This window comes from Aquila chrysaetos, chromosome 23, assembly GCF_900496995.4.
Source record: "Aquila chrysaetos chrysaetos chromosome 23, bAquChr1.4, whole genome shotgun sequence".
Lineage (NCBI taxonomy): Eukaryota > Metazoa > Chordata > Aves > Accipitriformes > Accipitridae > Aquila > Aquila chrysaetos.
In genome coordinates this window covers 16911141-16923782 of record NC_044026.1, presented here as the reverse complement: position 1 = coordinate 16923782, position 12642 = coordinate 16911141, and the positions used below count along the sequence as shown (strand labels likewise).

Genomic DNA, 12642 nt, shown 5'->3' with positions numbered 1-12642 from the left:
ATCCAGGATGGTTCTGGGCTTCTTCTGCAATGATACATCCTGATCACACGCTGAAAGAAGTGCTCTGCCTGCAGCGAGATCATCGAGTAGGCAAGGTCACCAGCTCCGAAAACAGGTGATACACTAGAATTTACCATTCATCATGAACTGCAGATTTTACATAGCACCATTAGTCATAACACTGTAATAGTGTCTAGTTTTGCATGCTCCCTGCATTCATCCGCTTCCCTTCCACTGCTCAGAAGGCAAATCTCGAGATCACGGTATGTCTACGCTGCATCAGGTCTGGAAATGCAGTATCTCCTTCAAGTTTGCTTTTCAAGGCCTAGGAGAAGAACTATTCTTGGGAGAACCTGAGTGGTTACCTTCTGTCCCATAAACAAACTTTCCAAATTTGCTTTTAAGAAAGCAGGGGGACAAACAGCCACCACATGTCCTGCTAGAGCACAAGAATAAAGATACCTATCCCCAAACTATAACAAGCAGTTACCAGAGGCATTTGGTAGTTAAAAAGGAGATCAAAGTAGGCTGTGAAATAATATATACTCTAGAGTGTGACACACAAGCCATTTTCAGCCCAGAAGTTTTTGGGGACATGCTCTCTGGGTTTACAGACTACCAATACAAAAGCAGAGAAACATCCATGCCCATTGCTCTGAAGCCCTGGAAACTATACCTTGTTCATGCAATCCACATAAGCAAAGCATGAAAAAGTTAACTCATAACCACCGGTCCTCTTTTTCCCACAAAGAGCTCAGCAACATCTGGCTAGGTGCAAAAATGACTGTTATCTCCCTTAAAGGTCAGGTCCCAAAGTAGTCACTAATATGACAAGCTCCAGAAATGGCTGACATCGTTCCCAACGAGAGGCACCTTTAGTAGCATGAGAATCGATTAAATGAGGTAGTTGAGGCACACAGTTGGATTCATCCAACTTAACTTCAGCCATCCAAAAGTTTCATGTCTGGACTATAAGAACCACCTAGGCTGCCTTTAGAGACAGAGAAAGACGTGTGTAAGGGTGAGTGCCTGCTCCTTTAAAGGTATCGGGGTCAAGGACCTTTTTGAATGCGACAAAGGATTATAAGCAAAGGAGGAAGCCTGAACAAGAACATACAGGGACACAAACGTGATGCAAATGCTAAGGGAGGCAGTGATGGGAACCTGTTGTGGTTTAAGCCCAGCCGGTAACAAAGCACCACAAAGCCATTCTCTCACTCCTCCTCCCCAGCCACGGTGGGATGAGAAGAAAATATAAAGAAAAGCTTGTGGGTTGAGACAAGGACAGGGAGGGATCACTCCCCACTTATGGGCACGGGCAAAAGACAGGCTCAACTTGGGGAAGAAACAACATCAATTTCATTTACTACCAATCAAACCAAAACAAGGATAATGAGAAGTAAAACCAGCTCTTAGAACGCCTTCCTCCCACCCCCCCTCCTTCCCACCTCAGCCCCACTCCTGGTTCTCTCTCCCTCCTCGGGGAATGGGGGCTGGGGTCGGTTCCTCACACCTGGTCTCTGCCGCTCTTTCCTCCTCAGGGGGAGGAGGACTCCTCCGCACTCGTTCCTGCTCCGCCGTGGGGTGTCTCCCACGGGAGACAGTCCTCCACCAACTTCTCCAAGGTGAGTCCTTCCCGTGGGCTGCAGTTCCTCACAAACTCCCCTGGCGTGGGTCCTTTCCCCGGGCTGCAGTCCTTCAGGCACAGCCTGCTCCAGCACGGGCTTCCCCATGGAGTCCCGGCCATCCTGGGGGGCATCCCCTCCTCTGGTGTGGGCTCCTCCATGGGCTGCGGGGGCATCCCCTCCTGCCTTCCTCCCTGACCTCGGTACCCGCAGAGGGGTTCCTCTCCCATCCCAATCCCCCACTCCCTGCAGGTTTCCCCTCTTAAATCTGCTCTCCCACAGGTGTTTCCACTGTCCCTGACGGGCTCGGCCTGGGCCAGCGGCGGGTCCGGCTCGGAGCCGGGGGAGCTTCCAGCAGCTTCTCACAGGAGCTGGCCCTGCGGACCCTCACCCGTCACCAAAACCCCACCACACAACCCCAAAACAGAACCAAACCTGGTCAGTCACACTCACTGACAAGCGCATGTGGGAGTGTGCGAATGTCTATTCCAGTGAGGTTTTGCGATCGGGGACCTTGTCAGTTAGGAAACTATAGGAAAAAGAGGGGAAACCAGAAACAAAATACAAAGACACAGACCTGACAGAGCAAACATGGAGACCGTGGCAAGAAACAAACCCCACCACTCACACTAATTGAAGAGCTATTAATTATACGTGTGCCTCTGGGATACATGCTTGGCTTTGCTACTGGTTGAACCTGCACACGGGAAAGCGGCAGCCGTGTCCCCCAGCGCGGGCAGAGACCCCGGGGCCGTGGACTGGGGTCCAGCAGCCGGGCAGGAGGGTCCTGGGCCAGGACGGCTGGAGGAGGCGGCCATGCACTTCTACATCACTTCACAAAGCGTGCCTCTAAAGAGTGATTGATCCCAGCCGTACTAAATTAGGCGCCTGGGAAATGGGGTCTTCCAGAGAGTACCGAGGGTTTGTAATCCGAAATGGCAAGCCTAAAAAAAACAACTAATGGGGGGTTAGGAGAAAAAAACCACATTAAAACATGTAAGAAAAAATGGGGACAGATACAGACTTTACGGGTTTTATAGAACTGACCCTGCAGAACCTGTAGCTCCTTGACAGACCCAAGATAACTTTTACAGGTCACTGATGAGGCTAGCACGGTACTAGCAACGACTGCTACCCACTTTCCTTCATCAGGTATGGAAACGGGGATTTCATGAGTAAAGAATTTGGATCTTTGAATGTGAGGAAATTTCCCAATTTTGTAATTGGAACAGGCAAAACCGTGGCAGATAGGCTTTTAATCAACTGTCCATACACCCTGCTGCTCTGCTCGGTGCCCTTTATTTACTGCCTTTTTTTCCTCCTCTCTCCATTTTCAACTGTTTTACTTGAATCCTCTCCATTTAATTTTTTTCCCTGGTGGGGACTTTAGGGATGTAACAAGCGTGAATACTCAGCTTTGTCAGGGTCTGCTCTTTGCACTCCACTGGGCAGGACTTTTTGGACAACACAGACAATGTGCTCAGCACAAGCTGCTGAGAAAAGCATTATCTTACAGGCAACCAGCAGGTCACCATTGTAATGCTATAGAAGTCTCTTTAAGTGCGGAAATCAAGTAATCTCCAAGCACCGTGGCATGTTTGTCTGAAAGAGAATCGAGCAAGGGAGTTGCAGCGTGGGGAAGGAAACCAACTGCAGAGCAGGGGTCCCACACGGCACTGCTGGGCACAAATAAGCTGCCGCAGGATTGAAGCGATTTAAAAAGCAGCAGTTAAGAGGAGTGACAGCTGAGAATAGCAATACTTCTCCAAACAGATGAGAGCACGCTCCTACATTTGCTAAGGGAAACGAGAGTCTGAAGGTGGGATGCTGTGGCTGACGCCAGGGAGCTGAAGTTGCAAGTGGACTTTGAGTTCAGTGTCTTGTAAACCATGATGGAGGACTGGAATGGGAAGCTGAAATGAGGTGAAAGGATTAGACCGTGCTATTATTTCGTAATGCTGTGATATTTTGCAGGTCATTTACTTCACCCTATTCTTCCCCTATAGCGAAGAAGGACCTGTAAAGAACATGCCGTTCAGACCGCTTGCCTGCACGAAGCAGCCCCCCCGCTACGTAAACAAACTTCTGCGAACTCTTGTGCTGAAAGCGTTGGCAAGTTTTCCTTAATACTACAAGAAAACTACCCAATGTGCTAGTTATATCACATAAAAAATAGCTTTCTAAGTATGTTGTCAATGCCCAGCACATGACAGTATTGTGATGGATAATACTGGGCCAGACCACAAGTATGTAGGATAATTACAATCTCAGCCTGAATCTACCCCAAAAATACGTGCTACACAACACGTCCAGGGAAGAGAAAAATGTGCTAGAGACCACAGGGCCATGGAAGACTAAGAAAACAAACAAACTTTGAACTCTAGGTAGCGTACCAATACCTGGAAATTGCAGCTAGTGGGATGATTATTAGCCTTAAAGTTCACTTAAGGTACTACGCTTCTGAAAGCAGAGATGTGGTATCAGATTATGCAAAACCCAATTTTAGCAAATAAAACCTAGCTATAGCACTTCTGAACTGAGTACTACAGAGTTCCCATCTTATGTCCTAACACTAAACACCGTAAGTGTCACTTTCTCTTTATTTTGCATTTCTTTATCTCACCTTACTTCGGCATCTGAAATAATGTCCAAAGTTTATTTCAGAATAAGCTAACTTGCCCTCTTAGAGATGCCTGCAGAGATGCTTCCAGTTCTGCCAGCAGAACTGGAGCCTTACACAAATAACTCAGTTATAGATATTTTAATTTAATACATATAGGTTAAGGGCAAATTAATCTCATCCCAACATGAATGGTAGTCAGGTATACTGCAGCAATCCACTCTGATGATGGCAAAAGCACGAGCATTCGTGGTGCGAGCTGTCTCATCTAGCATGAGAAATCTGCACTAGACTCTGGACACTAAAATCTAGACTCCTTTCATAGCTGATGAGAGGAAGTAAATTCTATTCAGATGCAATTTATCTGATTTATTTTAGATATTTACATTAGAATGAGACAGATTGTTTCCCAGAGTGCTAATTTCTGTTTCCTGATTACAAAGAGATGTCAGAAGTAGACATCCACATCTCATCAAATGCGTCCGACACTACCAATTCAAAAGAAAACATTGCAATACCATTACATGCGAAATTAGTAACAAACGCAACTCATAGCCACTTCTAACAACTGAGCATCTAAGATACTCTGACAGAACTTATATACACTGAAAGGTGTTGAATCTTGCTGAGTTGACTGTTTGACATATGTATTTTCTCCCTTTGTTGTTCTATGTCTTAGATGTCCTTGCTGTCCTTTCCACTACTTTTCCAGATGCTGATGCAACAGAATTTGTGCAAGGGCAAATGTTTCCTGCTTAGTCCCCTATTCTTTTCCTAATAATTCCTGGCATTCCAGCAGCTTTTCCTAGGGCAGACATCCAACATTTTCACTGAGCAGTCTGCCACGACTCCAGGCTATGCTCCATGAGAGGCAGTGGCCAGTTTGGAGCCCATCGTTCTGTGGTCTCTTAGGGACGTTTTCCCCATTGCTTTGCCTTTATTGACTTTGAATTACATCTGCCATTTTATTCCCTGCAATACAGTAGAGATCCTTCTTCAGCTTTCAACAGTGAGCTCTCATTTTACTGACTTGCTTAGCGTATCTACAACCGAACATTTTTGTCAACACTCAGCTTTAAGAACTGTAAACAGGTTCTTGCTAAAAACTGAATGAGGAAACCTCCTGAACTCAGGGGGTTCTGGTTAGCAGATTCCCTGAATTTAGACCCATGCCAGACTACCGTGGTCCTGTATGCCGAGCAAGGTCCTGGCAAGCATCGATTCACAAATCGAGAGAGATCACACTGCTAGACTGGCAATTGTGCCTCTTGATAGAGGCTCTCCTGGCTGCCACATAACCCTGGGTGTCTTCCAGAAACCTTGGGCCAGGTCAGCCTGCTGTTCAGTCCCCGATCTCCCAGCTAGCCATGCTTGGCGCACGATACTCTGAAGCCAGAAAGAAAGAGACCTTGCCCTACAAACATCGGTCGGAGGTGCTGCATGAGAGCAGCCAGAGGTAAGGGTCAAAAGAGCAAGTCCAAAGATAAGCCCATGAGGCTTGATGACTGTAGGAAGCCAGGTAATTTTTGAGTAAGTAATCACTGAAGCCTCCCTCCTATGTAAAGAAAGCAAAGAAGAGATTAGTGCAAACAACGTACAGAAGCTGCCTGACAGCCGGGACATGCCAACAAGCACAGCAGGTACTGCATGGACTGCAGGCCTCTTCTGGTACATTTACTTACTTTTTGTTATTTTTTAAAGAACCAAAAGGCAGTAGTACTATCATCTTTAAGGTCATGTTTTTCCTGCATGTCTCACTGTGAGTATGTGACTGGGACCAACTGTATGATACACTGCAGCTTGGAGCTAAGTTTTATAGAAGATCAATAAATTGCATTTACGATGGAAATGCTGACAACTTCTCGGCTTTATAGCACTGTTACAGCATGTGCAAATGTAAAAGCCACAGCTAGAAGAGCTCTCTCGGTGAACTGACATTCTAGGTATTGACTGACTGATCGGATCTGAAATGGATTTGACATGGCAAGCACAGGCCAAAACTTCCCATGGTTCAAAGAAGCTGAAAAGTACACTGATGGGAAATAACTAGCTGAACAGTCATCAAAGGAAAAGTCTTGGCCCTGGCCTATTGCTACTAGACATGCTAGTTCCATGCTACGTTCTCCTCATCCTGTTTTCTGTTTTAATTGGACACATTACACTGAGGCAGGCAGTATGTTTTTTAATGCAATTCCAACAAGTTTTGAGTTACTTTCAGCAGATCACAGTTACTGAATTACTTCAACACTTCAAATGTTTCTAGCAGATGAACATTCACCTACACACTTTCATCTGCACGCCGTTTTCCTTGAAGACAGCGGTGGGGGATTGCTACGTGAAACATCAGAGCGTGCAGGCAGCAAAGCATACCTGTCTTCAGCGACTCTCCTGCTGTAGCATAAGAAAGAAGCGAACGTGGCAAGAGGCTGGGGAAAGAAAGCAAAAGCCTAAAGGTCATTTGCAAGTTCCTCAATTCACATTTGTTTGGAGTGACTTTTCCAGGGCATCCAAAGCATCATCTGTTCCATCTCTTCCAAATGTGGTGGGAGTTAGCTGACACACAAAAGCAGAAATACAGTGCATCCCAGGGCTTTTCTATGCTCTGGTACCAATATACATACAATGATAACACAGGGGAGATCCCACCCCAGACACAATGCTTTTGAAGTGATTTATGGTCATTTCAATCATGACTCTATCAGTTGAGCACGCCAGTGACCTGAACGGTTGGTCAGCTTAGCTGTGCTCTTATGGCACGACACGACAGCAGGTACTGCACGAACTGAGGAGCACGCGGGCTGTGAAAATCCTGGGGATTTATTTTCCATAGCACCCAATAATGAACAACGCAGTCTTACTGGTTTACTAACTGGCAATCATCACAAGACCCCTTCACGCTGGCGGATGATTTGCTGCTCTCTGTGCCCTTAACACTTGTATTGACCGTTCCTGGTACCGTATTCTCAAAACAGCCAAGCACGGTGCCCCAGCCTCATGGCCATTAACTGCTCGATGTGATCGGCCGAGCAAAGGCACCTCGTCTTGAGAGCTGGGTGCTCTGCCAGCATCCATCCACCCCCCATCCCAAGGGATTTAAGCCTAGCGGCAGAGATGGACACGGAGCGCTCTCCACCCACCCAGGCCTCGAATCCGGGCAACGAGGAGGTCGGCGCTGCCCGCGGCGTGAGCTGAAGAAGTCGGTGTCCAGAAAGAGCTGCGAGAGGATAAGGCTGAGGGAGAAAGCTCCTAGAGCTGAGCGCGGTTACACCGCAGGGCTTCACCACCAGCTGCCCGGAGAAAATGGGCCTCATCGCTCAGGAAGGCGGCAAGCAAGATTATTAACAGGGTCGCCTTGAAAGACATGAATGAAAAGTACATGGAGATGATTAGGGGCCAATGCCTTCTGGGGAGGGGTCAGAGGATGAGGTCTGTTTAGCCCAGAGCCAGGGAGGCCGACGGGCGTGGATGTAATTCCCCTTCCACCAGCCGCCACGCAGGAGAAGACGACCTAGAAATGGCAAGGTGACATTGCACCCTACAGGACACGGGAGGCAGGTAAACGGTTCTGGAACGTTCTTCTAAACAAGAAGTAAGATGCTTTTGGGTGGTGATTTTGCAAGGAAGATGTCTCCGGCAAAGGCAAGCAGGCTGAATCACCGGCGAGTTCAACAGGCGGTTTTCTGCAGGCTGAAAAATATCCGCGGGCAATTTAAGACTATTCACCTTAGAAGCCTCAGACTGAACAAGCTGACTGATTTACTGACCTTCTGTCTTAATGATGGTGTTTAAAAAAAATGTTAAAATGGCCTTGGATCAGAGCAAGGTTCAGACTCCTGGAAAAATATGAAAATGCTGAACCCAGTTACAAGCCTTTTTTGGAAACATAATACGGCACATAAAAAGCAGAGAATAGTTAAATTGGGAAAATACAGAGGGAAGACGGGATATTAAAATTGGCAAATATCTTTCCTACAATTCAAGGACTAGTTCGCAGCCTCCGTATTCAAGTAAATTGCACTGCAAACCCTCAGCCTCCTGCCACACAAGCTCAGGCAGGCTGCAGTATCGGAAACGTTACTGTAAAATATTGCAGCATTTTACTGTATGCCCCCACACACACACATTAAGGAGTTTCCTGCTATGACAGTGTGGGCAAGCTATATACAGTCACATCTTTGATGTGCAGCTTTACCCCGAGTAACCTCTATGGAAAAAATGATGAAGCCGCAGCAGAGCTCAAAAAACACAGGGCACCGGATCACAGGGGAGAGGGCCTGGGAGAGCAGGGGAAGGCAGGAGGGAACATTTGGGATAAATGGCGGAAAACCGAGGCACAGAACGCTCCTCCAGCCTAAACCACAGCCTCTGACCGCCCCTCCTCAAGCACCACACGTGCTCGTGGGGCGAGCGCGGGGGAGGTAACGGGGCTGGCTGGGAGCACAGGTGAAGGGAGGCACTGGGGGACGTGGGGCACACCGGTGCACCCCAGGAGCTGATAAATGAACCATCAGGGCTTCTCGACCCTTTGGCGACGGCCTGACGCCCTTTTTTCCTCCTGGGAGGCCCCTGGGTCCGCACGCTTCTTTTCCTCCGAGAGGCGAACCTCACCCCAGCATCCTGCTCCCCGCTCTTCCCCAGGATGACGGTCTCTTCAGAAACCGAGTCCTTTCGGTATGAAATATCATGTGTCTGGTCTCTGTTCAAGTTTTCTTGGAAAGTCTGAGCAAAATTAGTTCAGCTGCTGAGTTATGTCAGAAATGGAAGGGGAAAAAAAATCCCAGCTCTTTCCCCGTGAGCTCCGAGTGGAATTTTTGCACTCACATAACTCAAAATCAGCTCCAAATAAAAAAATGCTAAACTCACGTATCTGTTTCCAGCAAGTCTTAAAGATCCCTCCAATAAATTTAGTTGTTAGTGTAGATGTCGGGGCTGTGGAAAAAGCAGGAGGGAAGCATTGCTGGCTCTGGAACATCCATCTGAATTTTTCTAACTGAGCTGAAACATCTCTATTAAAGGATGCCCCTCTGCTAACAGCCCGTCGGCTTGGGCAGATGAGCCCCGCGGGCCTGCATCAACCCCACACGCCCTTGCTTCTTGAAGGAAACAAGATTTGATTAGATAAAATTCAGAAAGCCTTCAGCATCTGGGGTAAGAAAGTAAACTTCAGAAGACAGGACAGACTGGAAATCAGGCTACCAGTGTGGCGGCATCTATAGTTTCTATTCTTGATTTCCCTCTAGTTCCCTTCCTCACAAAAAAAAGGGGAAAACTCCCTCCTGGAGCAGCCGGTTTTGCTGCCACAGAGCTCCGAGCCAGGGCTGAAGGGTCGAGGGTGCTGTACAGTTTTCCTCCTCGTGCCACACGCAGCCGAGCTTTGCAGCACCAGATTTGGGTTTCCAGCGCTGCTCTTTGTCTCCTCACTCAGAAAATGATAGGATTAAGCAGGGGGGGAAACAGTTCTTGGACTGCAAAAAGGCAAATACATTCAGAGAGAACAGAGTTGCACTGTCAGAAGGGAAATGCCCTGGTATAAAGTTACTCCTAAAAAGCTCTCCCCTGAAACGGGGTGTTCAATGGCGTTAAACGCACCTCTCGCCGAAAACCTTTTTAAGCCTTCAGCTTGAAATAGAGCTGCTAAACCTGCAGTAGAAAAGCCATTAATCTGTTCTACCACGTCGCTTCTCAAGATTTGAGTGGAGGCAGTGAGTCATTTTCACACAGATGGAGGGCAACGTTCTCCTGTTTGCAGGGCACTGGTTTTTATTGCTGCGTTTGATGCCGATGGGCTGCGCGGTTACAGACGAGTTACTCCGTACTGCCAAGAGGAAGCCCCCCCACCTGCAAGACAGGGAAACCTTGTCCTTGGGGTGATGGTTGACAACAACATGTTGAAAGTGTTTTAGGAATAGCAGCCTACCGTAACCCTGCCGGAGTTTCTCTTTTGGCATTAATGATTGTGTGTGATTTTTTTTGGTTCTGCTGGACTAGCGAAGAAATCGGAGAAAACCCCGTACCTGGTGCGTATGTATACACACACACGCACGCAGACGAATTAGACTCCTACAACCTGGTCCCATTTCACTAAATGGAAGAATGAACACACGCACCCCCTTTGAGCACCCTGCAAGCTGCAGCCTGATGGCAAAAGCAAACTGGAAGAGGACCTACGGGCACCGCGCCGCCGTTTGAGGGTCGCGCACCACGCTGAGCTACGAGCAGGTCAGACCCGAGAGAAGCTCACGCGACACAACGCTGACCAAAACGGCCCCGAACCGCGGGTGAGGTGGGGGAGCGGGAGCCTCCCGCTTTCCCCAGCACAAGCACCGGGCTACAGCCACGGTCCCGCTCGCCTTCCCCTCCATCCCAACACCCAACGGCTCCACGCTGAAGCGGCTCCCGGAGCGGGGAGGTTACGGCAATGCAGGGAGCCGGTTCGCCCCAGGCAAGCGGGAAGGACCCAAGCCCAGGGCAAACGCTCCCCTCCAACGCCGTCCCCTCCTCCTCCTCCAGTCCTCAAAGCCACCAGCGCTACCTCTGAGAAGGTACGACCTTCGCAAGGCAGACCCCGACGCCTGCGGGGGCCGAGCACCCGTGGAACCGCGAGTTGGAGCCGGGGCACGGCACCCCGGCAGAGACCCCTCCACCCGGGGGTGTTTCCAGGGTCACGCTTTTATGCTAAATAACTGTTAAAGGACTTGAGTCCTTAATTTCCGAGGTGCCCCCACACACGTTTAAGGCCGGCACCCTGTCAGTGGTTGCACAAAAGACGCCTGACTCCAGTCGGGAGACCAGGAGAACCACCGCCCCGCGCGTGTTTCCGCAGGGCATCCCAGTGCGATCCGGGGCGGAGGGGAACCCGCCGCGGCTGGGAAACCCACGCGTGGCTCGGCTCGCGGCCGGCGAGAATCGACCCAGCCTTAACGTCCGAGGGAGCCAGGGGAAGGAGCCCAGCACCGGCGCTGTCAGGATGCCACCCTCCCCGCCACCTCCAACAGCGACGGCTCTGTGTGTCTGTCGCTTCTGAGGTTCGCTCAGTCTTGGAAAAAAAACCAGAGGTTCTGGTGAAGAAAACTAAAATGGAAATTTATTTTTCTTTTCAGTTTTGAAGAACCATTGTCCTTTCTTACTTCATTTCAATAATTCATTATGCACTTCCCCCCCCCCCCCCCTTATTTTCTGATCCTGACACTACTGCATACCTGATCACTGGGAACCAGAATTAACCTTTCACTAGGACGTACAACCTCCTTCAGCACAGGAGATCTAAAATCTCCCCCACGATTCTAAGGGTGAGCACAGAGAGACCCTAGGCCTGCTGAATTTTCAGATTTTTCCAATACTGGGAAAAATTTATTTAAACAAAGAACAGGATTTTCAAGAATAAGAAAACTTCCTGTAGACTAGGAGTGAAAAGTCACCTGACTCTATGCCTGATGAAGCTGTGGCTGAGTCATCCTCCGTTCTCTGGCAAAGGCACAGAATTATTTATCAGCATTCTTAAAAAAGCAAAAAAAAAAAAAAAAAAAAAGGTATAATTTTATTTTTCTGACTAGTATAAGCTTAAAATTTAGTTTAGCTTCTTGCATTCTAACAATTGTATTAGAATAATTTTAAAAAGTAGTAACATATTTTAAAAACCCCTAAAATATATTAAAAAAGCAATACAGAAAAAACCCACCCCAGAAAAGTCACCATTTTTTTCTCCACAAATATATGTCTTCATATATTTGTATAGAGTACATAATTAAACACCCACACCAGGAAAAGAAAACAGACTCTGGACTTTGCTTATATAAATACTAACAGTCCAAAAAAGCAGTTTGGCACGGACTTTTCAGCCTTTTGGTGACTGGCATTTTGCGTAAGAAGCAAAAATCTGCTTGTCATCTCTTATGTTCCTTCTGGAAAAGAATTTTTCAGGCTTATATTGGACGACAAGCAAAACCTACCTGCAAATTACGCAGGAAACCTGCCAGACTAGGTGCTTTCAAACCAGGTCAGCAAAAATTAACAATAAAGGAAAAGCTTGTTTCCCCAAATAAATCTACTAGCCCCCTGAGCAAGTTAATCCTCATTCCTTTATAAGCTCAGACACATCTATCTGTACAACAACCACTTTCTTTAGGCACCCAGGAAAAAAAAAAAAAAAAAAAAAAGCAGGGAATGCAAGCAAAACACTAGAGCCGCTCTCCCTCCGCGCGACTGGATGATGATGGCTGCTCGCGTAAATCCAGAATTCAGCAGACACCCGAAGCGGCCGTAGCAAAACACAGGGACAAAGGGCCTTCTTCAGCGTTAAAGCCCGTCCGGCAGCGTTTCCAGCGGAGCCGTCAGCACGGAGCCGGCCGGCAGCCTCTGCACCTGCAAACCCTCTGCTTGCAGAAAAAGCCGCTCGCT

The 12642-nt window shown here is 48.1% G+C and overlaps 1 protein-coding gene across 3 annotated transcripts in view; it reads right to left on the bottom strand.

Annotated features, from left to right (window-relative positions):
- The window catches only part of CLCN4 (chloride voltage-gated channel 4), a 47618-nt gene that overhangs the window by 31495 nt on the left and 3481 nt on the right, over nt 1-12642 (bottom strand). Inside the window, exon 2 of one of the 3 annotated variants that reach the window (XM_029999014.2) lies at nt 11664-11741. The exons of the other annotated variants lie outside the window; for them this stretch is intronic. The gene's annotated coding sequence lies outside the window, so the exon portion shown is untranslated. The remainder of the gene's footprint in view (nt 1-11663; nt 11742-12642) is intronic. 3 annotated transcript variants of the gene reach the window in all.